Below are 25,156 nucleotides of genomic sequence, written 5' to 3'. Positions count from 1 at the left end.
AGGGAATAGAGGGATATGGGCCCCGGAAGTGCAGAAGGTGTTAATTTCGGCAGGCATCAAGATCGGCGCAGGCTTGGAGGGCCGAATGGCCTGTTCCTGTGCTGTACTGTTCTTTGTTCTTTGTTCCCCCTGGGGGTGGTTTCGAACCCAGAAACAAACCTGACTTCTATTTCCCACTCCAATGTGAAAATTCAGCCCCAAGTCCCTTTCACCCACCACCCCATGCATTCACCGACTTACACTGGCTCCCAGTCTGGCAACGCCTCAATTTTAAAATTCTCATTCTTGTTTCCAATTCCCTCCACCCTTCCCTATCTCTGTAACCTCCTCCAGCCCTACGACCCTCCGAGATTTTTGCACTCCTCCAATTCTACCCTCTTGCCTATCCCCGATGTTAATCACTCCATCATTAGCGGTTGTGCCTTCAGCTGCGTAGGCCCTAATCTCTGGAATTTCCTCCCTAAATCGCTCCGCCTCTTTCACTTGCTTTCCTCTTTGATCAAGCTTTTGGTCATCTGTCCTAATACCACCTAATGTGGGCTCAGTGTCAAGTTTTGTTTGATATGCTCCTGTGATGCACCTTGGGATGTTTTGCTGTGTTAAAGGTGCTAATAAATGCAAGTTGTTGTTGTAGGGAGTCTCTTTTACATCATTATGCAGCACTCTTCAGTGCTGTCAGGACCACTTTGGGGTCTCCAATTTTCTCCTGGTTAAGTTCCACATACAAAGGCTCAACTGCCCCATTTGCCTTTGATTTTCCTGTTGTTCACAGTGCATTCTGGGTAAATACAAAATAATCCACATTGATGTTACACCCAAAATGTCACCTCTGATAGACATTGCTTTTGATTTTGGGATGTGGCAATGCTGGCAAGGCAGCGTTTGTTGCCTGTCTCTAGGTGCCCTGAGGGCATTAAGAGTCAACCACATAGTATAAGAAGAAGTCATCTGTCAGCCAGACTGGGTAGGGATGGTAGGTTCTCTTCCCTGAAGGGCATTAGTTGGGATTGCACAACAATTTGGAAGCTTCCATGATTATTTCCTTCCTGCCAACCCACAAATAAACAAACAGTTTTATTGAATTCATTTTCATAACTTGATATGGCAGGAATGATCTCTGAGTTGCTCGTGCATTACACTATGTTTCAATCTATTCCCAGACCAAATGATCTATAATGATGTTGCTCACACTTCCCAAACAATGGGGTTGATTTCCCAAAGTTCTATGAAAAACTGAGGCTCTTCCACACCAGTAAATTCTTACAGGAATGCTTGTTTACTGATTTTCTATAAAAGGGATTAAGATCATGCAAAAGAGAGAAAACTTTCACACTCTGTTTTAGATAACATCAGATTTTTAGAATGCACCCTGTATTTAGCACATTGAAAGATTCTGTATTCTATTTTAAATTGGGCTAAATTCCAAATCAATGTGGCCATTATGAAGGGAACAGAATGACTAAATAACAGAGGTTATAATTGTAAAAGAAAGAATTTTTTAATATAATTGTAGTCGGACTTTTTTCTCAGGAAAGTGGAAAGCCATTGTACTTAAGGACAATACCTTCAGGAGTTAGAGCAGTAGATATTAAAGAAAAGGTAGAAGAGGTACTGAGTGGGATAGGAAGAGACCTAGTGATGGTAATCCACATTGGGGTAAATGACATTCAGAGAAATAATATAGATGTTATAAAAAATGCATAGATGGGGATTACCTCAAAACTCAAAATAGGGGATACAATGTAATGTTCTCTGGTACAAGCTCCAGCGTTAGACCAGGAAATGGTACCAATACAGTCATCTTGGTAATGGAAAAAGAGATCGGAGAGCCAAACTGAATCTGCCCAAAACAAACAGTGTTCAATACAGCCTACAAAAAACAGGGTCAGCTAGGAGCCACATGAGTTCCCATAGTGATATTTTTTATATGGAGGCAGTGAATGGAGTAAAAGCAAAAATTGTTCAATGTGAGAACAAGTTCAACCAGGCGGAGGAAGGTGGTGGTGGATGGGAGCTGCTGTTCGAGGAAGAAGCAAAGGGCCCACTGGCTATCCTGGTGAGATGGAGGTGTCAATGGATGTTTACAGCCACTGCAAAAAACAAAATGCTTAGGGCTAGAAAAAGAAATTTGTTAAAGTGGCAGAGCTATCAGAAGAGTCGCAGAGCTAGGTAGGACTGGAAAAGGGAGCAAAATTGAGTTGAGGTAAGAAATAAGTTGAATAGAACAGACAAGGGAGAAAATGTAGACCTTGGGAAGGAGGTAGAAGTGGGCTGTATGAGATTTTGCTTTGTGTCCAACCCAGACCCTGCCAGTGAATAAAGGATGAATTTGATAAAATTAAAATAATTTAAACTCTCTCCCCAAAATGCTGTTGATGTTGGGGTCAATTGAAAACTTCAAAACTGAGATTGACAGATTTTTCTTAGGCAAGAGTATTAAAGTTCATGGAACCAAGGCAGCTAAACGGAGGTAATGCACAGATTCCTGTGTTCCTAAATAACGGGTTTATCTATTTTTCTGACAAACTTGAAATAGTTATATTCAGATGAACTCAGATTTTTGGCCAAGATTTGTGCTGATCCCTAGTTAGATTGGTGTAAAACATGCCTCCAAAGCGAGAGCATGTGCTTTTTGGAGGATTAAAGTTTTGTTTAAAAAAAAAATTACTAATAATTTATTTTTTTGTTTTCTTCTCCTGATTTCCCATTGTAGCTTCAGCAGAAAGCTGGTGAAACCTCTGGAGAAACAGCATAAACTGCCGCAAACAGGCTTCTGACCTAATTATGTGGCTCAGTGTCAAATTTTGTTTGATAATGCTCCTGTGAAGAGCCTTGGGATGTTTTACTATGTTAAAGTTGCTATATAAATGTAAGAATTTGTTGTTTATGTTTCTTCAGGGTCCCATGCATCGCCCACTGATGGTCTGGTGGGAAACTGGGAGAGACCCACACCCTGGTAGTACAGGGCAGTAGTGCACACAAGGACAATGACAAGAATCAGAAAAGTAACTGGGCGTGAGGGTGTGCGAGAACGGACTCAATTTGCACAGCCTCACATGGAGGTACTGATTGTACTGTAGCATGGATCGATGCTGTCAGGAAAGCAGAGACAGAAAGAAAAGGGCATCAATGACAATTCTGAGTCAGTTTGATTTATAAAAGGGACACTACTGCGGAGAACAATTTCTCATCAACTTCGCAATTCAGCCATTTGGTACATCAGCCAAGAATCTCGCAGATATACTTCAGCAGCACAAAACATCACTGGACCATTTTATTATGAATTGACTGCATGGAACAAGGCCAAAGAATAGAATAATTGGGAAAAATATCCCTCATGCTGGCAATGTGCTTCTAACAAACACAGCTTTGTGCTTCCCCGCATTACTGGAATGCCAGTTCTGCTCGCAGTGTGTGAGGATGCTCGTGCACACTGCACCATCCAGATGAAAAGCTGACGATACTTGTACAAGATGAGTTTTAATACTGACTCTTTTATTCATTTAATTATAAAAGAGATCCACATATATGCTATATTTTTGTTGGTGCTTGTTAAATAAAAGGTGTCTGATTAATGAAGGATAGAAATAATTATAGAGTGTAGGCTTTATTTCCAAATCCCCCCTTTTTCCCTGAACAGCTATGGAGCAGGCAGCAGGCAAATGATTTGCCAGCAGTAATGGCAGTCCAGGCAGCATCCTCCACTGGCAGCCAATCGGGGGCCATTCTGGTTTTCTGTTAGCGCGTACCTCAAACTGATCAGCTGTGCTACTGTAGCTGCTGTGAGTGGGTCTCGGTAAGAGCTGCTCAAGCCTTCCTGTCAAAAGGAATATCGGCTGTGTAGCTGGTCCTGGGGTGGACCTACCCGGGCGCCCCCCCACATCCCCTCCACACACACACACATACGACAGCTTGATTACTGCACTCGAATTAAATCACACCCATACACATTCTGGAGGAAGCAGGGAGAAGCAGGGGAAAGGAAGAGTGCTGCTAGCTGCTGGCTGCTGGATCTGTCTTCGACACACAGTACTGCAGTGATCCTGGCTTCCTCCCCCGGCAGGCATTGATGCTGCTGTGAAGGACAGGGAGGTACTCTAACAGTGTGTGTACACAAAACAGCCCGGCAAGACAAGAAGCTGACTGCTGGAGCATGCAGGGGTAAGTGGAGCTCTCCTGTCTTTTGCTCAATATACTCACCCACTTGCTGTGCGCTCTTGTGGGTTTGCTGTACTTTCAAATAAAGGCTTTTTTTTGGTCCATGTACTGGTGTGTGAATCCTGGCTTGCTGCCATTATTCCCCCATAAATAATTTGCTCTAGAGTGTTAGAAAAAGCAGTGTATGGATTGGGCGTGAGGACAAGGATGAGGACGTGGGAAATTGATCTGGGTATCAATGGTATTCAAGTACCTCCGGACTGCAGTGCAATGCACTTATGAATGATTCAATATCATTGTAATAATTCTGTGATTGTTCAGCTATAATTGTGGCAATGTTCTTCCTAAGTAATGGTTCCATATACTAATATAAAAAAATATAAGACCCAGTCTCATGGGGTTTCTCTGACAGAAAAATTTTATTGAGAAAAGGGAAAAATTATAATGCTTGAGGCTTTTGTTACAGCTCACTGAATATTGTTGCTAGCATTTCTAACCTACAGAGTATATTGGCTTCTTTAGAAAGAGGATGGGACAGCATTTGTTCATGATGCCATTTCAGATATGACAGACACCCAGGGAAATGTATGCTATTTTATACAGCCTGTGAGCATCAGTAATCAGCTTCTCTTTCATTTACTGTAATGATGTCATCTACAAAGTATCTGAATTGAGAATTTTTTTTTTGCCTGTCCTCTTGTATGATATTTTGTGCCAGGATTTCAATAGGTACATTCTGAATGCAGCTTGCATAGGGACAGATCAAGCTGGACCCTTCTGCGTTTGGACTACTTACTGAGGCTGGGATCCAGACTGTGGATCCAGTCACAGATGCTGTTGAAACACTGCCACATCCCACCTGAAGGTTGGATAAGAGGGTAACCAATTTAGGAATTAAAATCAAACATCCCCTTTATATTCACCTACTTTCAGCATCTTTGTCTGCAAGAATTGCACCTACAATTGGACGGGCAGGACAATGCGTGATCATTGCATGGCCACAATCACTGTCAACAGGCATATTTTAGAGGGTGGAACAGGTTTTACTAAAATCTCCTCATGCTGTCAGAACAGTGCGTTCTGCTGCCACAACATGTTTTATCTAAGGTGCATCTGTCACTCGCCCAGAGGATTGTCAAGGTTGGAATCTGAATGGGAATGTAATGTAACTAGTAATCTACCTAGTAGGTCAATAGCTTACACTGTTTAGGTGTCCCAATAATGAAGCTGTTTATTTGCACATTTTGCATCTCTATAGACCCGACTTCATGGCCCAGGAGAGTCTCATACTTTAATCCAGCACCTAGGCGGTTGATTAATTTCATTAACTTTACTGTTATTACTGCACAGGGCTTATTTCACAACACAGCACATCAATTCATTGGAGGAAGGTGGAAAGTGACAGTTTTAATCATGGAATGTGTTTGTTTATGCTTTATTGTGGAGCCGTCCTTCAAACGCCTGTCACAAAGCAACTGTGGTTCTGACATCTTTACTCTAAAGCTGAAGGAGCAGGAAGCTGAACTTGGCAGTAAATTAAATGGGGAAAATGTCAATTTTAAAAAAAAATATTGTCAATGAATAATTTGTAGTGAAATGGAATTCTAATGTACATGTAAAAAAAAGCATTTTTTTTTAAAAACGGTGAAAGTAGGAATGTTCCCATTGAGCCATCTGAGAAAGGCGGCTAAAGGGATTAGACGTTTCTGTAAAGAGAGGACAGGCAAGTGAGTAAGAAATTATGAGAACAAGGTAATTTTGAAGACAGGGCTTTGTTAATGCTTGTGAGCTTTCTCAGTTGAGGTACAATACAAAGGCTGGAGGATTAAAATAAAATGATGAAAAATTAAATTGGATAGAACCAAGTGACTAGATAATAAAGGAACTGCCTCCCAATTCAATTGGTTCAGGTCCTATGATCACCACTGAAAGGAAGTTGGGAAATTTTTGATATTTAAGACCACAAAATGGGCAAAATGTCAAACAGGAAGAGTGGCGAAATGAGTGAATTTGCATCCTCCCATTGCATGCCTCATGTCGGACAACCAGAGTCTCAGTAATAGCATGGATGGTGTCTACTGCCCACTCAGGTCGTCATCTGGAGCTGAGAACTGGTGATAAGAACATGAAGGGAATAAGCATGGACCAAAGTAACAAAAACAGGAAAATGCCAGGAACCCACAGCAAGTCAGGCAGCATCTGTGGAGACAAACAAAGTTAACGATTCAGGTCAAGGACCTTCCGTCAGAACCCAAAGAAAGGCTGTTGACATCATCCAGTCCATTCCCTCCAAAAGCAATGTACAATTAAACTTGTTAAGGATTCTACCCATCCCATACAATCTCCTGATGAAATCTACAAATAACAGGTAAAATGGATAAACATTTGTAAGATTCCTCACTGATCTTCCCCTTCCCTCTAGGCAAACAAGGGAAATGCCAGGAAACTAACCCAATTTCACTGTGCATATAAAGTACAATTTGACAACACTGAATAGTGTTTTTGTTTGCTCTGCAATGTCACAAGAGTATAACTGTCACTAGACCAGAGTCAGCCCAGTTTTTGAGGAACAATTTCCAATTATAAATTGGGCAGTAGAAATCAAAAGATTCCAAGCACCACATATGCTGAACAGTTAGGTTTTACTACCAGGTGGGAGATCGTCTCCGTAATGAAATGCCACATTTGCGGCTCCTCCAAAACCAATTTTCACACTTCAAGATTTGAGATTATAAAAACTTCCCAGCACCTATAGCTCAGCACATTTATCCAGTAGTAGATGAGAAGTAAATGAGTGGAAAGGCTAGGAAGGTTCCAGGTATCAGCCCCAGAATGTGCTGAGTTAGCCAATCTCAGCCAAGGCAGTGGCAAATGTGTTAAAAGTGGCCTTGCAGAGATGCAGTGCAAAGTTACTGGATTAATACCAGGGCTAAAAGTATTAAATTATGTAGACAGGCTACATAGACTAGGGTTATATTCCTTGGAGTAAAGATGATTAAGGGTGATCTAATTGAAGTGTTTCAGATGATTAAAGCAGTTGATAGGGTAGATAGACAGAAACCATTTCCTCTGGTGGGTGAGTCCAAGACAAGTGATATTAGAGGTAAACCATTCAGGGGTGAGGTCAGGAAGCAAAGGGTAATGGAAATCTGGAACTCTCTCCCTCAAAAAGCTGTTGAGGCTGGTGGTCAATTGAAAAATGTAAAACTGAGATCGATAGATTTTTGTTAGGAAAGGGCATTAAGGGTTACGGAACCAAGGTGGGTAGATGGACTTAAGGTACAGATCAGTTGTGATCTAACTGTATGGCAGAACAGGCTCAATGGGATGAGTGGCCTACTCCTGTTCCTATTGCCTCGTTCATCCTGGGTTACAGAAGGGAATAATGGTGAGGATTGGCGACGATATATGTAGGATTAGTTGGGTTTGGTTGCATTGCCCTTTCTTCTTTTTCCACAGTTAAATCACCTGCCTGCATTGACTATCAAGGTGCACACACAGATAATGGCCAGTTGGGTGGCACCTAACAGCAGCAAGGAATCAATGCCTTCTGGTGAAGAGGAAAGTGGAGAAAAGAGACCAAGCTGTTTGTTGAATCACCTTTACGTTTCTAAGCAATTGTCTCATTGGCAATTTTCTAACACTGGGGATTCTACCAGTAATCACAAGGCAGTATTTAAGTTTGTGGAACAGAGCTCTGCCTCCCCTGACTAAACAAGTGAGCAAGTGTCATTTTGTCCTACCTGCTCCTACTGCTCTAAAAACAAACTGCTGTCAAACAGTTGCTGGACTATACCTGCAGCATTAGAACCAACCCATTCAACTCTGGCTAATTGGCCCCACAGGCAGCATGAACATGATCCCAAGAAACCAATGTGTTCTTTGTAGCAATTGATCACCTTCATCCATTTCACCTTCAAGTCCATTTAGAAACAGAAAAACTTTACACCCCAAATCCTGCAATTAAATCAAGATTGAAGCAGAATTGATGAAGCTAAAAAGCCTTTCTGAAAAAAATCAATTTTGTGATTTTTTGGCCGATTCCTCAGCTTGTTCAGACAAAAGCAGTATTCTACTCAACTGAACAAACTGACTATCTTGAGTAGAAATATTGCAAGACACAAAGGCCCAGAACTTGCCCCCAAAATGCTGGAATTTCAGGGCTAACAGTATGAAGGTAGGTTTGAATGATTGTAAAACAGAAAGTAGCAGAATATAATGGCAGTCAAGGGTAGTTGTAGTGAAACAAAAGAAAAATACTGCGGATGCTGGAAATCTGAAATAAAAACAGAAAATGCCAGCTCTGGCAGCATCTGTGGAGAAAGAAAAAGAGAGTTAACATTTCAGGTCGATGATCTCTCACTCCACAAATACTGCCAGACAGGCTGAGTATTTCCAGCATTCTCTGTAATTGTAGTGAACGCTGTAGAAGTGAGAATTGTCCCCTTGGTGCTCGTGGACCCAGAAATTGGTTCATGCAGCACCTGTTTATCAGGCGCATCTCGGACTGCTATGGCCCCAATAAGGCGGGCAGGAAACCTGCGCACATTTCCAGCTGGAAATGCACCTGCCAAATATTGGAACTGGTAAAGAAAAGGTGTCCTTTACTCACACCTAAAGCAGGCATTAGGCCCTCTGCATGTGCAAATAAGGGGCCCACTACCTGTTTGAGGCCATCACACCAAAAATGGTTTTTGCGTCCAAAAAGGCAAGTTACTTATCTGAATGTCAGCACTCCTGCTACTTTTGACCCTATATTTTAGCTCCCTGATCACCACCACTCCCAACCACCAACTGCACTAATGTCTTCCTTTCTCAACCTCCTTTCCCTTCCCCAAGCCTCCTCTCTTGATTCCTCCTCCGGCCTCCTTTCTTGAACCCTGATCCCTGACCACCGGTCTCCTCTGGCGATGTCAGATCCTGGGCCTGGACCCAACTCCCTGGCCCAATCCACGCCTCTGAATCCCATCCAGGCACGAAATTCTGACAACATTTATGTCTTGGCGGACTCTTTTGGGGAATAATTAAATGTGGCCCAAGGCCCAATATTTGAAGAACCCTGGCCCTCATCAATCAGGCATAGGGGCATCTGAACTGCAACATTTCCCAGTTCATAAATGGACAAGACTCAATTTTTAGTATATAGGACCCAAGTCTGAGCATTCACCAGAGAAAAAACATAGGAGCAGGAGTAGGCCATTCAGCATATCGAGCCTGCTCCACCATTCAATACAATCATGGCTGATCATCCACTTCAATGCCTTTTTCCCACACTATCCCCACATCCCTTTTAGTCATTGGTACTTTCAATGCATTATGAAATAAAGTAGCAATTGATATTTATCATTTGTTTCAATTCTACAGCAATATTTAGTTTCAGTAAAAGTGCTTCAGAACACAAAGATTCACAACTACAAACGTAATCACAAATACAAATTTCTGTCAGGAACAGTTATTTGTAAAACAGTAAACATGCAGTCAATGCCAAAAACAAAACATTATCAAATCTGTTATTAAGGAATATTATTATGATTCAGTATTTAAGTGTACATCATTCAGAGCTATAGAGGCTGGGGAGGTCTCAGGTTCAATCCCTAGATTGTACTAAGTTAGTTGATCTCAACTGGAATAATGAGATCAGCTCTTTATACCCAGAACAATGACTTACAAAATTATCCAAGGTTCTCACTCCTGATTATCATACCATACATTCCTTGATCATAGTGTTCTGAATGCCAGTGGCACTTGAGATAGCTTGGCCATGTGAGCCGCATGGAAGATGGCAGGATCCCCAAGGACACATTATACAGCGAGCTCGTCACTGGTATCAGACCCACCGCCCGTCCATGTCTCCGCTTTAAAGATGTCTGCAAACGTGACATGAAGTCCTGTGACGGTGTAAGCATACACCTCTTGCTTTTCTCGTTGTGGGAGTCAGTTGCCAGTGATCGCCAGAGCTGGTGGACAGCCATAAAGGCGCGGCTAAAGTGTGGCGAGTCGAAGAGACTTAGCAGCTGGCAGGAAAAAAGACAGAAGCGCAAGGAGAGAGCCAACTGCGTAACAGCCCCGACAACCAATTTTATCTGCAGTGCCTGTGGAAGAGTCTGGCACTCTAGAATTGGCATTTATAGCTACTCCAGGTGCTGCTTCACAAACCACTGACCATCTCCAGGCGCTTACCCATTGTCTCTCGAGGCAAGGAGGCCAAAGAGGGGGAAGAGAGTGTTCTGAATAATCATCCAGCAAAGATGATGCTGGATTGTTGGTTTTAAGTCAAGTCGTATCAGCAGCAGATGGGTCCCGGAATGGCATGTTAGAGCAATGAGGTCCATGTTAATAAATCAAAAGTTGCTCAAAAATATAAATAATGCCAGTGCTATCTTAGGGACAGATACACTACTCTTCACAGATGTGTAAATAACCTGTGGCACAGTACCACACCGTGCAATATAAAAGGTAATGGGAACAAAGTAATTGCCAAAGCTGCTATTTCTCACAACTCAACAGGGAGGATACATGGATATGGTAGCCTAGTGGTTCGGATACTGTACTAGTTACCTGGGGACTATGGATGTGCAATTCGATAATGCCTGGAAATGAGGGCATGGGGATCACACACTAACTCGCACCCATTACTCCTGATGCAGGCAGCACCCAAACCTCGTGCTGGCTGCTCATTAGAATAATTGTATTGTGCAGCCAGTACTAAGCATGCTGTTGAGTGGCTACACCCCTGAACATGGGATACAAAATCATGACAGGTGAGCACGAGTTCAAATTAGCCTGTATTATTTAAAGTCAGACTTCTGGGTACTGCCTGTGTGGAGTTTGCAAGTTCTCCCTGTGTCTGCATGGGTTTCCTCCGGGTGCTCCGGTTTCCTCCCACATGCCAAAGACTTGCAGGTTGATAGGTAAATTGGTCATTTAGCAATTGCCCCTAGTATAGGTAGGTGGTAGGGAAATATAGGGACAGGTGGGGATGTGGTAGGAATATGGAATTAGTGTAGGATTAGTATAAATGGGTGGTTGATGGTCGGCACAGACTCGGTGGGCCGAAGGGTCTGTTTCAGTGCTGTATCTCTAAAAAACTAAAAACACTTCTTAAAGGGGAAGTGCATATTGGCTGGAGCAAATGGTGGAAGTTATTCAAAATGTAATTTTGACATTGGAAAGAGACAAGAATGGCACAAAATGGCGGAGTGTGAGCTCCAAGTTTTCCTGATGCTGCACTGGATGCCGTGGTGAAGGAGGAGGAGTGATGTCATCTATCCAAAGGGGCCAGGAGGTCCTCAAGACAAACTTAGAAAATGCAGCAGGACCAGCTAGCGGCAGCAGTCAATGCCTGGAGTCTAGTCCCTGTTTTCAGTGCCACATCCTAATCCCCATGGAGGAGACCATGCTCACCATCATTGGAGCAGCCATAACTGAGGCTGTGACCAGTAGTGGAGCTGAAACTTTTGAAGATGATGGTATGCTCACACATAATTCTCCTTCTCACATCCCCCTCATCCCACAATCTCTTCTGATTTACAAGCTGTAGATGGTGTAAGCATACACCTCTTGCTTTTCTCCAAACTCCACTCATCACAACCTAGCCTTGTGCCTTTCTCCTTTCAGATACCCAAGAACTGCAATGTGGCCAGACAGCAATGGAGGAGCAAGCAGTGAAAGAGCAGGAAGTGATGAAGAAGCATCGTCAATTGCACGCAGACTTGTGGCCACCAGCTCAGATACTGACACTCCATTAGCACACTTGCTGTCCAAATGGTGGCTGATGCTTCAGGTTTCACTGCAGCACAAGCAGAAGCCACCCAATGTCTGAGTGTTGCAGTGGATGTTCAGACTAAATTTATGCAAGCTCAGCCTGATGCAATTATGGTTGCAGGTACCAGTGTTCAAAGGGGCTTGCAGGGTATTGCTGCAGTCCAGTAATCTGTTCTCCAACAGATTGTTAGGATTGCTGAGGAGTCGCCCTGGGAGAGTGAGAGTGGCACCATGGAGCAGGAAATTGCTGTCTTCTCTCAGGATGAGAACATTTGACCTCCCATCACTGCCACTCCAACAGTGTCCCTGCTATTGCTTTTCAGCCAACCAGCTCAGACTGTTGCCATCTATGCTGAGATGGTGTAGTCTGAAACCAGGTTTTCTAGGGCCACAGCTGCTCAAGGTCATCCAAGGCTATCTGCAGTCTCCCCCACTGAGTCTGCAGCCTTCCATCAGCCATGCTGTAGCAACTGGGATAGCACTGCATAGAAGCACGAGGACAGGTAAAGGCACACAGAAGATAGTCACAAGGATGATTAGTTGATGTTTATATGTAATATGGTATGGCTTGATTTATAAATTTGATTTGGTATGGTTATTTTATGGTGGTTTTTATTTTTGCTTTATGGTCATGCTGACACTGTGATGGTCAATGGCAGAGGGGATGTAAGGCATGGGACTGTTAGTGAATGGGGAATTGGGGTTGCCCTTACTGCTAGCACAGTCAGATAGGTTGATCACGGACAGCTCAATCAGAAAGGGGCTGTGTTGATTGCTCCTCCCTTCCTCCTTGTTATATGATTGTTGCCCACGTGTGCATTAGTTGCACACTGGAGTCATGAGCAATGTAGTCAAAAGGATAGCCTTATCACCCAGTAGGCACCCTCTAGTATGTCATCATGGCTCAAAAGCAGATGACACTGTGGACTGTTGTTGAATGAAGGCATCATGACTGCTGCCAGGATATCAGGCACTGCTCTGCCCGATTTGCTGCGTATGGTCACATACCAGCTGGACATCAAGGGGACGAATCCTTCCAGTTGCGGTATAACACTGAGTTGACATGCGGCACCCGCAAAGCAATATGCATGCAGTCAATGGCACCCTGCATCATGGGGAAGTCTACAATCCTCGTGAAGCTGTATTCTTTCTCCATCTGCTTCTCTCTGCTAAGAGAGAATGAAATGTATTTATCTTTCTCAGAATACAGAGCCTTAGTGACCTCCCTTATGCAACAGTGGACAGCAAACTGGGAGATGTTGCAAACATCACCTGCTGCAGCCTGAAAGAAGCCAGATGCATAAAGGTTCGTGGCCACGGTCACATCCAAAGCCACTGACAATGCCAACCTCACCTTGCTCTGAGGCTGTAGCTGTGGCTGCAGGAGGTGGCAAATTTCAGTGAGATCGTCCTTAGTGGAGACATCTGACACACTGTCCCTGATGAGTTCATGGAAGAGAATTGTTTCCTAAGCACTCTGGGCAGATATAAGAATGTAAAAACCAAAAAAACATAAGAAATAGGAACTGGAGTATGCCATCCAAACCTTCAAGCCTGCTCTGCCATTCAATAAGATCATGCCTGATCGTTTACCTCAACTCCACCTTCCCACAACTATCCCTGTATCCCTTAATCCTCTTACTATCCAAAACTCTATCAATCTCTGTCTTCAACTACCTACAGCCCTCTAGGGTAGAGGATTCTAAAGATCCAAAACCCATTGAGTGAAGAAATATCCCTTTAACTCAGTTGTACATGGTCAACCCCTTATTCTGAGACTATGATCCCTATACTAGACTTGCCAGCTGGGGGAAACACCTTCCCAGCATCCACCCTTTCAAGCCCCTTAAGAGATCACCTCTCATTCTTCCAAATTCTAGGAAATCTATGCCTAGTGTACTCAATCTCTGCTCAAAGGACAATTCCCTCATCCCAGGAATTAGTCTAGTGAACTTTGTTGCACTTCCTCCAAGGCAAGTATGTCCATCCTTAGGTAAGTAGACATACATATGAACATAGGAATTAGAAGGGGTAAGCTATTTGGTCCCTCTATCCTGCTCCGCCATTCAATAAGATCATGGTTGATCTGTTTGTGTCTCAAATTCCACACTCCCATCTACCCCGGTAACCTTTGATTGCCTTGCCTAACAAGAATCTATCTACCGTCGCCATAAAAATATTCAATAACCCCCGCCTCCACCACCTTCTGAGGCAGAGAGTTCTAAAGTCGCACAACCCTCAGAAAAAAAATTCTCCTCGTCTCAGTCATAAAAGGGTGACCCCTAATTTTAAAACAGTGCCCCCTAGTTCTGGACTCCCCCACAAGAGGAAACATCCTCTCCACATCCACCTTGTCAAGACCATTCAGGATCTTGTATACTTCAATCAAGTCTCCCCTCACTCTTCTAAACTCCAGTGAAAACAAGCCCAGTCTGTCCACCCTTTCCTCATAAGACAACACGTACATTCCAGGTATCAATCTAGTAAACCTCCTCTGAACCACCTCCAATGCATTCACATCCTTCCATAAAGAAGGAGACCAAAACTGCACACTGTATTCGAGATGTAGTCTCACCAATGCCCTGTATAACTGAAGCATAACATCCTTACTTTTGTTTTAATTCTTCTCATAATAAAGGATGGCATTCCATTAGCCTTCTTTATGTTTTTCTGCACCTGTATACTAACATTCTGTGACTCATGCACTAAAAAACCCAGATCCCTCTGCACCTCGGAGTTCTGCAGTTGTTCTCTGTTTAAGTAATACTCTGCTTTTTTATTCTTCCTGCCAAAGTGAACAACTTCACATTTTTCCACATTATACCCATCTGCTAGATTTCTGCCCACTCACTCAACCTATCTATATCGGTCTGCAATCTCCTTATGTCCTCTGCATAACATACATGTCTTTGTGTCATCTGCAAATTTAGCTACCAAGCTATCGCTCCCTTCATCTAAGTCATTGATATAAACTGTAAAAAGTTGAGGCCCCAGTACAGACCCCTGTGGGACTCCACTTGTCACATCCTGCCAATCAGAAAAGGACCCATTTATGCATAGTCTCTGTTTTCTGCCAGCCAGCCAATCTTCTATCCATGCTAATATGTTACCCCCTACACCATGAGCTCCTACTTTGCGCAATAACCTTTTATGTGGCACCTTGTCAAATGCCTTCCGGAAATCCAAGTACAGTACGTCAACGGGCTCCTCTTTATCCAAGGCACATGTTACTCCTTCAAAGAAGTTCAATAAATTGGTTAAACAATCTCCCTTTCACAAAACCATGCTGATTATTCCCGATTACCTTGAGTTTTTCTAAGTGCCCAGCTAAAGCCTCCTTAATGATCGATTCTAACACCTTCCCCATAACAGACGTCAAGCTAACTGGCCTATAATTACCTGTTTTCTGCCTCCCCATCCCCACCCCCCCACCCCCCCCAACTTCTTGAATACAAGACCTATATTTTCGACTTTCCAGTCTGATGGACCTTTCCAGAATCTAGCGAATTTTGAAAAATTAACACCAGCGCATCTACTACCCCATTAGCCACCTCTTTTAAGACCCTAGGATGAAGCCCATCAGGACCCAGGGACTTGTCAACCCGCAGCTCCATCAGTTTGGTCTGTACCGCTTCCCTGGTGATTGTAATTTTACCAAGTTCCTCTCTTCCTTACACCTCCTGATTTACAGCTATTACTGGAATGTTTTTTGTATCCTCTATAGTGAAGACAGAAGGAAAATATTTGTTCATTTCATCCGCCATTTCCTTATTATCTACTATTAACTACCCATTCTCACCCTTTAGTGGACCAACATTCACTTTACTTACTCTTTTCCTTTTTAAATACCTGTAGAAATTCTTGCTATCCATTTTTACATTTCTAGCTAGCTTCCTCTCATTCTCGAATTTCTTTCTCCTGATTAACCTTTTAGTCATTCTCTGCCATTCTTTATATTCTGACCAATCATCTGTCATGCCACTCATCTTTGCGCAATTATATGCCTTTCGCTTAAGTTTGATGCTTTCCTTAACGTCTTTAGTTAACCACAGATGGTGGATCCTTCCCTTAGAATTTTTCTTTATAGTAGGTATATACTTATCCTGTGTATTCTGAAATATCCCCTTGAATGTCTGCCACTGCTTCTCTATGGAGCTATCTCCTAGCCTAGTAACCCAATTCACTTCAGCTAGCTCAGCTTTCATGCTCACATAGTTTAAAATATTCCTCTTAGACCCACTCTTCTCGCTTTCAAACTGGACATAAAATTCAATCATTGTGGCCACTGCTTCCTAGAGATGCCTTTAGTCTGAGGTCATTAATTAATCCTGTCACATTACACAATACCAAGTCTAATATAACCTGCTCTCTGGTTGGTTCCAGAATGTGCTGTTCGAAGAAACTATCATGAAAGCATTCTATGAACTCCTCATCCAGGCTACTATTGCTAATCTGATTTTTCCAGTTTATATGTATATTAAAATCACCCATGATTACTGCCGTCCCTTTATCACAAGCACCCAATATTTCTTCTTGTGTACTTCATCCTACATTATGGTTACTGTTAGAGGGCCTGTAGACAACTCCCACTAGTGACTTCTTTCCCCTACTATTCCTCATCTCCACCCAAACCGATTCTACATTTTGATCTCCTGAACCAAGGTCATCTCCAACTATTGCACCAATGCCATCCTTCATTAACAGTGCTACTCTTCCACCTTTACTTTCTTCTTGAACGTCATATACCCCTCAATATTCGGGACCCAATCCTTGTCATCCTGCAGCCACGTCTCCGTGATGGCTATCAGATCATATTGACTTACTTCATTGTGCGCTATCAGTTTGTCTGCCTTGTTATGAAAGCTACTTGCAATCAGTTTTGTCGTTTTGCTATCTTTGTAACATCTAGTCTTGACTGTTGGTGTGTTATTTGGATTTTTCTCTGTACCTTCCTGCCATTCTCTGACCTTCATTTCCCATATTACTATTCTGCTCTCCTGCCTTGACTCTACCCCTTGGTTTACTACATCTACCCAGGCTTGATCCCTCACCCCTCCTTGTTTAGCTTAAAGCCCTCTCTACTTCCCTAGTTATACAGTTTGCTGGAACACTGGTCCCAGCACAGTTCAAGTGCAGACCGTCCCAAAACTGTACACAGTACTCCAGCTGCGGTCTCACCAAGGCCCTATTATTGCACTTGGATTTAATTACTCTTATACTCCAACCACTTTGTAATAAAGGCTAACACACCATTTGCCTTCCTAATTCCCAGCTGTACCTGCATGTTAACTTTCTGTGATTCGAGTACAAGGACACCCAGATCCCTCTGAATACCAAGATTTCCCAGTCTTGCGCCATTTAAAAAATATTATGCTGTTCTATTTTTCCTTTCAAAATGGATAACTTCACATTTCCCCACAATATATTCCATCTGCCATCTTTTTGCTCAATCACTTAACCCATCTATATCCCTATGCAGCATCTTTGTGTCCTCCTCACAGCTTACTTTCCCATTTAACTTTGTATTGTCAGAAAACATGGATACATTACACTTGGTCCTTTCATCTAAGTCATTGGTACAGTTTTTAAATAGTTGAGGCCCAAACTCTGATCTTTGCTAGTTACAGCCCCACAACCCAAAAATGACACATTTATTCCGAATCTCTATTTTCTGTCCATTAATCAATCCTCAATCCATGCTAATATATTACCTCTAATCCCACGAGCCCTAATTTTTGTAATAACCTCTTGTGTGGCACTGTTACGACCAGGCGAGAAAGGTGTCTAGGGGTCTGTTACTATCTTCACCTGGTCTTATTGTATTAATTTTAAACAGTATTTTGAGCTCTTGAACTTTCCAATTATAAGGCAAAGAAATTAGCACAAGCAGGCTTTCTTTGGTTTAAAGGAGAAAAGTGAAATTTATTAAACTTACTTAAACTCTAATATGGTTCACGCCTACGGATATACAACGCGCCCTCGCTAGCATGCACATGCAATATACACATGCAGACAGGGACAGCAGACAGGGACAGAAAAGAGAAGAGAAGATAAAGTGGAACAGTTTGAGGCAATATCTTGTTACTGTGCTTCGAGCTCGCTGTAGTCCTTGATTGAAGATATGGTCTTGCGTTTCATTGGGGCCCAGTGTTCTTCTTAAACCTTGTTCATGTAGGAGACTTTTCTCTCTTTGAGTTTACGTGTCTTCAATGGTTTCCGAAGCTGGTGAGAGGGAGATGAGGACAGACAGGAGAGGAGGTAATTCTTGCTTCAGTTCCAGGAGGACATGGCGTTCTCAGTTCAAATTCTGTCTTTCCAGTTTAAGACTCCCCTAGTTGGCCAGCAGGTCTCTTCTGTGTAGTGGGGCGGGGACTGGTTCCTTTGTTTCAACACCATCTGGTTCTATGCAAATGTCCTTCCAACCAGGGGTTTGCAATTTTAAGTTTTAATGTTCATGTGACAAAATCATGTGTGCCTCAGTCTTGGCGGGGCGGGGGGGGGAGGGGGGGCTTTGCCTGACAGGCACCTTATTTAACACTTTTTGAAAATCCAAATACATGACGTCCACTGGTTCCCCCTTATCTACCGTACTCATTACAACCTCCAAAGACTCTTCAGTTTTGTCAAACATGATCATAAAGCCATATTGATTCTGTTACAACATCCTTAATAATCAATTTTATTATTTTCCCTACTACTGATGTTCGGTTAACTGGCCTGTGGTTTCCCTGTTTTCTCTTTCCCTCCTTTTTTAAATAGTGGAGTTATGTTTGCTACTTTCTAATCCATGGGAATGGTTCTAAAATCCAGGGAATTCTGGAGGATCAAAACCAATCCATCCATTATCTCTGTAGAACCCTAGGATATAGGCCGTGAAACCCAGGAGATTTGTCAACTTTAAGTACCATCAATTTCTCCGGTACTATTTTTTTTCTGATAATATCCCTAACTTCCTCAGTTTTACTAAACCCTTGGTTCGACACTATTTCTGGAATGTTTTTTCTCTTTTACTGTGAAGACAGATACAAAGCATTTTTTTAATGTCTCTGCCATTTCCTTATTCCCCATTATTATTTCTCCTGTCTCTGCCTGTAAGAGACCCACAGTTACTTTCACTAATCTCTTCCTTTTTACATACCGATAGATACTTTTACAATCTGTTTTAATGTGTCTTGCCAGCTTACTCTCATATCCTATTGCGAGCCCTTCTCCCCCTCCTACTCCTCCTGCTTCGAGTAGCTTGTGCTGCTCTGTATTGCCTCTGCCATTTCTCCCTGTCATACTGCAGTCCAAGGGAAGGCATATTACTGCACTCATGACTTGGAGCAAGTAGTTTGTGCAGAAGCCTTGAATTCAGGATAAAGTTCTGCAGCATGTGCCACATCACTTCCTGTAAACCTGAGCAACTTTAAACAACTCTGGAAACCAGCAAACACTTCTACAATCACAGCAAGTAGTTGATGATCTCTTTAAATAGCACTAGTCGGGTGGTCCTCCCTGCTGCTGAATGCATGTTCAGATGTGTGTGTTTAATAGATAGTGTTAGCTGGAGAATTTATCTAAAATAGCAGTGTTGTCGTCAAAGCACCATTACACACTGATTGTGTACACGCCACAATCCGCCTACTCTGCATAATTCCAGTGGATGCAACCTGCACACGCGCTAACACTCTCACCAAAATTGTGTCTCATGTGGCTAGCACCAGAAGTGTGTGTGCATGCCTGAATGTGATTTTAGATGTAGTCATAGCAGCAAAAAAAAAAATCAGGCATCATGGAGCCAAATTTTGTGTCCTATGTATTTGGATACCACCAGAGCAAGTTGTGAAATTGAATTCAATAAATCTGATCAGCTGTGGACTAGCAGCACAAAAAATGACGATGAAAGCTGCTGGTTGCTGTAAACGTTTAACTGGTTTACTATTGAATAGACTTATTATAGCAACTTGCATTTATATAGTGCCTTTAATGTAGGAAGACATCCCAAGGTGCTTCACAGGAATGTAAAGAGAACAAAAATTGACACCGAACTTAAGAAGGTGACTTTAAGACAGGTGACTAAAAGCTTGATTGAAGAGGTACATTTTACAGAGGGTCCTGCAGGAGGACAGAGAGATGGGGAGGTATAGGGAGGGTTAGGGAGGCCGAGGCAACTGAAGGTTTGTGCCAATAGTGGGTGAAGGAAGTGGTGGATGCACAAGAGGGCAGAATTGGAGGAACACAGAGTTCTTGGAGAGTTGTAGGGTTGGAGTAGGTTCCAGCAGTGAGGCCATGGAGGGATTTGAACATGAGGATGAGAATTTTTAATTCCTGGTGTTCAGTGACTACAGGGTTGATGGGTGAATGGGATTTAGTGAGAGCTAAGTACAGGAAACTGACTTTTGGATGAGCTTAAGTTTATGTAGGGTGGAAAATAGGAGGCTGACCAGGACAGCATTGTAATATTTGACTCTGGAGGTTAAAAAAAAAGCATAGATGAGAGTTCTAACAGCAGATGACCTGCTGCAAAAGCAGAGATGGGTGATCTTACAAAGGTAGAAGGCGGCGATCCTGGTGATGGAAAGGATATGGGGTCAGAAGCTCATCTCAGGGTCAAGTAGGACAACAAGATTGCGAACAGTCTAGTTTGAGACAGCGGTCGGGGAGAGGGTTGGAGCCAGTGGCTGGGGAATAGAGTTAGTAGCAGGGACTGAAGACAATGGCTTCAGTCTTCCCAATGTTTAATCTGAGGAAATTTTGTTATCCAGGGTTGGATGTCAAACAAGTAGTGTGTAACATAAAGGCAGTAGAGGGGTTGAGAAAGATGGTGGGTGAGATAGAGCTAGGTGTTGTCAGCAGACATGTGGAACCTGGCATGTTTTTGGATGATTTCAGCAAAGGGCATCATGTAGATGCAAAACAGAAGGGAGCAAAGATAGATTCTTAGGAGACTCCAGAGGTAATGGTGCATTACAATTTATTATTTTAAAGAAAACAGAAAAACATTATCTGAGAATTGCTGAAAATAGAGACACGTTGTCAAAGCTTTTCGTGTTGCACTCATCAGGACAATACACAAGTATAACCAATGTAAGGGAAATAACTACTTACACTGCATGAGAAGAGAGTACTGATTGGTTGGCAAGTGAATATGAATTTCAATGCCAGTGTGATGCTAGGTATATAGGTCCTACATCCCAAAGACTGGCAGATCGTAGCAAACATGTCCCTTCCGCTGTTCACAATGGGCAAGGTACAGGCCGTACTCAACCAGCCTGTGCTTGCAAAACTCAAAACACAGCGTCCACTATTAGATGTGATTCCACGATTGGACAATATTTGCTAAATAATCCGTAGTGTGCTAAGAATTACACTGACAACCAATTTAAAATTGTCAGTAGAGCTCATAGTGTGGCGCATTTGCGCGTACTGTAAGCTACATATATTAATACACAGGGCTCCGTTCGTTGCAGACAGAAAGAACGTGTACACACATTGCACCTGTTTCAGCGGAACAAAATAAGTGACAGCCATTCGCTGGTTCATTCCTCAGGGCAATAACTTGACCAGAGTCAAGCTGCCTGGTTTAAATTTCAAACAAAGCTTGGCAGTTAACTGTCAGTGCATTCTCCATGGCAACGCCTCTACCAGAGTTTACTTGGCAACCAATCAGCATTCTCTTCTCATGCAGTATAAGTTGTTGATTTCCCTTACATTGGTTATTCTTGAGTATTGTCCTGATGAGTGCAAAACGAAAAGCTTCGACAACATGTCTCGATTTTCAGCAATTCTCAAGTTCTGTACTACCAAACGACTAAAAAATTGTTGTTAATATTAGGAACAATTTAGGTGTCTGATCAGGACAAGAGATATGATGCTACAAGAGATGGTTATAGGTAAACTGAATAGAAAGATTAGCCAATTGTAGACAGAGCTAAGCACTCACAATCAATGGGTCACAGCAAAGCTCACAAAAGCCATCACATCCAGTTGAGAATGGTGGTGGACAATCAGGTAACCAGGAGTGTTCAGCTCCATTCATAATACCTCGAGTAATGGAGTAGCGCATGGCAGCCTAGAGCAGCAGTTGAACAACCTCCAATCTTGGGTTGACAAGTGGCAGGTGACATTCATGTCACTTAAGTGTCAGGCAATGATCATCAACAAGAAAAAGCCCAACATCTCTGCACTGTACTACCATCACCAAGTCCCCTGCCATCAACATCCTGAGATCACCGTTGAACAGAAGCTTAACTGGACTCGCTATAGTAACACTTTGGCCCTAGAGCAGACTTACATCCTGACCCCCTCAACACATCTTCACCATTTACAGGATGTGTAAGGAGTGTGATGGAATATTCACCACTTGCTTGAATGGGTGCAGCCACGTTAACCCTCAAGACATTCAATATCATCCAAGACAAAGCAATCAGCTTTATCTGTGTCCTATCCCACTAGACTCATGTTTACCTCCTCCACTACTGGTGCGCTGTGGTTACAGTACATATCACCTGCAGGATGATTTTCAGCAAGTGACCAAGGTTACTTCAACACCTTCTCCTAGCCCTATGATCTTTAACATTGTGAAGGACAAGAGCAGCAAGATCTCCATCACCTGTACATTTAACTCCAAGTCACACATCTTCCTGATTTGGATGTTTACCACCACTTCATCTTCATTTTAGGGTCAATATCCTGCAATTCCCTAACTAACTTCATCATGGGAGCAGCATTGTTACAGGAACTGCAGCAGTTCAAGGAAAAGGGGCACCAACTCCTTCTCAGGGCAGCTGGTGATGACCAATAAATTAGGTCATACCAGTGTTGTTCACATCATGAACACCAAATGAAAAAAATTACATTAAAAACAAAACATTAAAAGGTTGGCATACAAACAGAAAACACTGGAAATACTCAGCAGGTCAGGCAGCATCGGTGAAGAAAGAAATAGAGATGGGGGGGGAGAATTTTCCCAGCACCTTGGAGGCGGGTTTGAAGGCGGGGAGTCCGAAAAATGGCAGGAAGATGTGTCAGGCCAGCTCCCCCACGTGCTTCATGCACTTTTACCGGAGGTGGATTCAAAGCTATGATGCCAACCTACCTGGCAGCGATGGGAAGCCAGTTAAGGTAGTTAAAGAAGTAATCAATGGGGATTTTTATTGGCACAGTGGCGCAGTGGTTAGCACCGCAGCCTCACAGCTCCAGGGACCCGGGTTCGATTCCGGGTACTGCCTGTGTGGAGTTTGCAAGTTCTCCCTGTGTCTGCGTGGGTTTTCTCCGGGTGCTCTGGTTTCCTCCCACAAGCCTAAAGACTTGCAGGTTGATAGGTAAATTGGCCATTATAAATTGTCACTAGTATAGGTAGGTGGTAGGGAAATATAGGGACAGGTGGGGATGTTTGGTAGGAATATGGGATTAGTGTAGGATTAGTATAAATGGGTGGTTGATGTTCGGCACAGACTCGGTGGGCCGAAGGGCCTGTTTCAGTGCTGTATCTCTAATCTAATCTAATCTCAGACATTCCAATCTTCCCAGAGGTAACTGGGATCCCCACAGTATACATAACCTGCCAGCTCACAGGAGGCAACTTCATAGTGGGAGGTCCCAGCAGCTTGACATTTACATGCAATCTGATCTTTACTTGCCGAAATGGAAAGCCTGTGGCACAGGCCTGTCATTGCAACATTCTCTCATGGAGACTGCCATCATGGAGAGGACTCAGGTTAAAGAAAAGCCTTCCAGCGCCTTCATCCTCTTCTCCCTTTTGCTCTCTCTTGTGTCCCAGTCGCTATAGCTATACTCCCAATCCAGCCAAAGTGAAGGATGCCGGCTGCCCTCATATCACAGGTGCTGATTGGCCCTCCCGCTTCCTCTGCCCACTCACTGTCCCAAATTGGACTGAGATCCCAGAGGCGGGTTCTTAATTGGCTGGTTCCCCTAAGATTGAGCCTTAAGTCCCGTTGCTGCAGCGTAACAGGATCGGGGTCCCAAAAATGGACCCAACGCCTGAAAATTTTCTTCTGTGATTCAGCCCAACATTTCAGGTCGGTGACTTTCATCAGACGGTTGGCATTTTCTATATGCCAGATCGTCTTTAAGAAAGCTTTTACCATTTTAAAATGTTTTGTTTTTGGGTGTCACAGCAGTTTCTGTGCTACTGAAAACAAAAATCCTTTTCTGAAGACTAAAACTAAAGACTACCTTGTGTCACTAAAGTACCAATAAGCTCAAGATGGCATCAATGTTTCTTCTTCAAAATGTCTCAACTGTATATATCTTGCATCACTTTGGAACATTTTACTATGTTAAAGATGCTATAGAAATGCAAGCTGTTGTTTTGTTGTTGCTTGGTATGCAGCACATTTTAAATTATGTATATTTTGCACAAATGATAACTGGATTTTATGGCAGTAAAGGCCACAAAAATACATATATCGCCAACATAAAAATCATAAAGCAAAACCAATTGTCCTATTTATTTATTTTCAAAAATATTATATTGAACACAAAAGAATCATCACCACTGAAATGATTCACGTAATATTTGGTGGTATGGTTTCATGAGCTAATCCCATGAATAGAAATATCACGTAAAACATTAAATAAAACAGTCCTGTGATTATAGTGGTTTCATCAACATCCTGATTGAAAAATGCAGCACACCCCTCTGTTATTTATATTTCTAACTAAGGAAAGCTAAGAGAACTGAGTGAGACGCACTTCCAGAAAGCTGGGACAGACTCTGCTTGCAAGCTTACAATATCCAAATAAGATCTTACAGCTACCCAGTTCATTCTTTGAAAGTTCTGCATTAATGGCCTTTTGCATTAATTCAGGACATATACTGGTCATAATGTTATAGAGTTTCAATAAATTTCTGCATTATTTGTGTAGACAATAGTCTTATTTAAAGTGCATATTTGTCACAGTAATATCAATTTGTAACCTGCCCTTTTCTCCAGAAAAGTGAAGGCTGAGGGTGGCCTAATAGAAGTCTTTAAAATTATGAGGGGGCTCAATAGGGTAGACTAGAGGTGTTTCCACTTGTGAGGTGTCCAAAACGAGCGACCATAAATATAACATCTTCTTTCTTCTTTTTTGGCCTCCTTGTCTCAGGAGACAATGGGTAAGCGCCTGGAGGTGGTCAGTGGTTTGTGAAGCAGCGCCTGGAGTAGCTATAAAGGCCAATTCTAGAGTGACAGACTCTTCCACATGCGCTGCAGATAAAATTGGTTGTCAGGGCTGTTACACAGTT

The 25,156-nt window shown here is 42.8% G+C and overlaps 1 protein-coding gene across 1 annotated transcript in view; it reads left to right on the top strand.

Annotated features, from left to right (window-relative positions):
- The first annotated feature begins 3,860 nt into the window (after nucleotides 1-3,860).
- Nucleotides 3,861-25,156, top strand: part of gnaz (guanine nucleotide binding protein (G protein), alpha z polypeptide) — a 506,271-nt gene continuing 484,975 nt past the window's right edge. The window contains exon 1 of the mRNA XM_068055359.1: nucleotides 3,861-4,161. The gene's annotated coding sequence lies outside the window, so the exon portion shown is untranslated. The remainder of the gene's footprint in view (nucleotides 4,162-25,156) is intronic.

Source organism: Heterodontus francisci, chromosome 23, assembly GCF_036365525.1.
Source record: "Heterodontus francisci isolate sHetFra1 chromosome 23, sHetFra1.hap1, whole genome shotgun sequence".
Taxonomy (NCBI): Eukaryota; Metazoa; Chordata; class Chondrichthyes; order Heterodontiformes; family Heterodontidae; genus Heterodontus; species Heterodontus francisci.
Note: the sequence above shows the minus strand (reverse complement) of the source record. Positions and strands in the feature narration are given on the sequence as shown.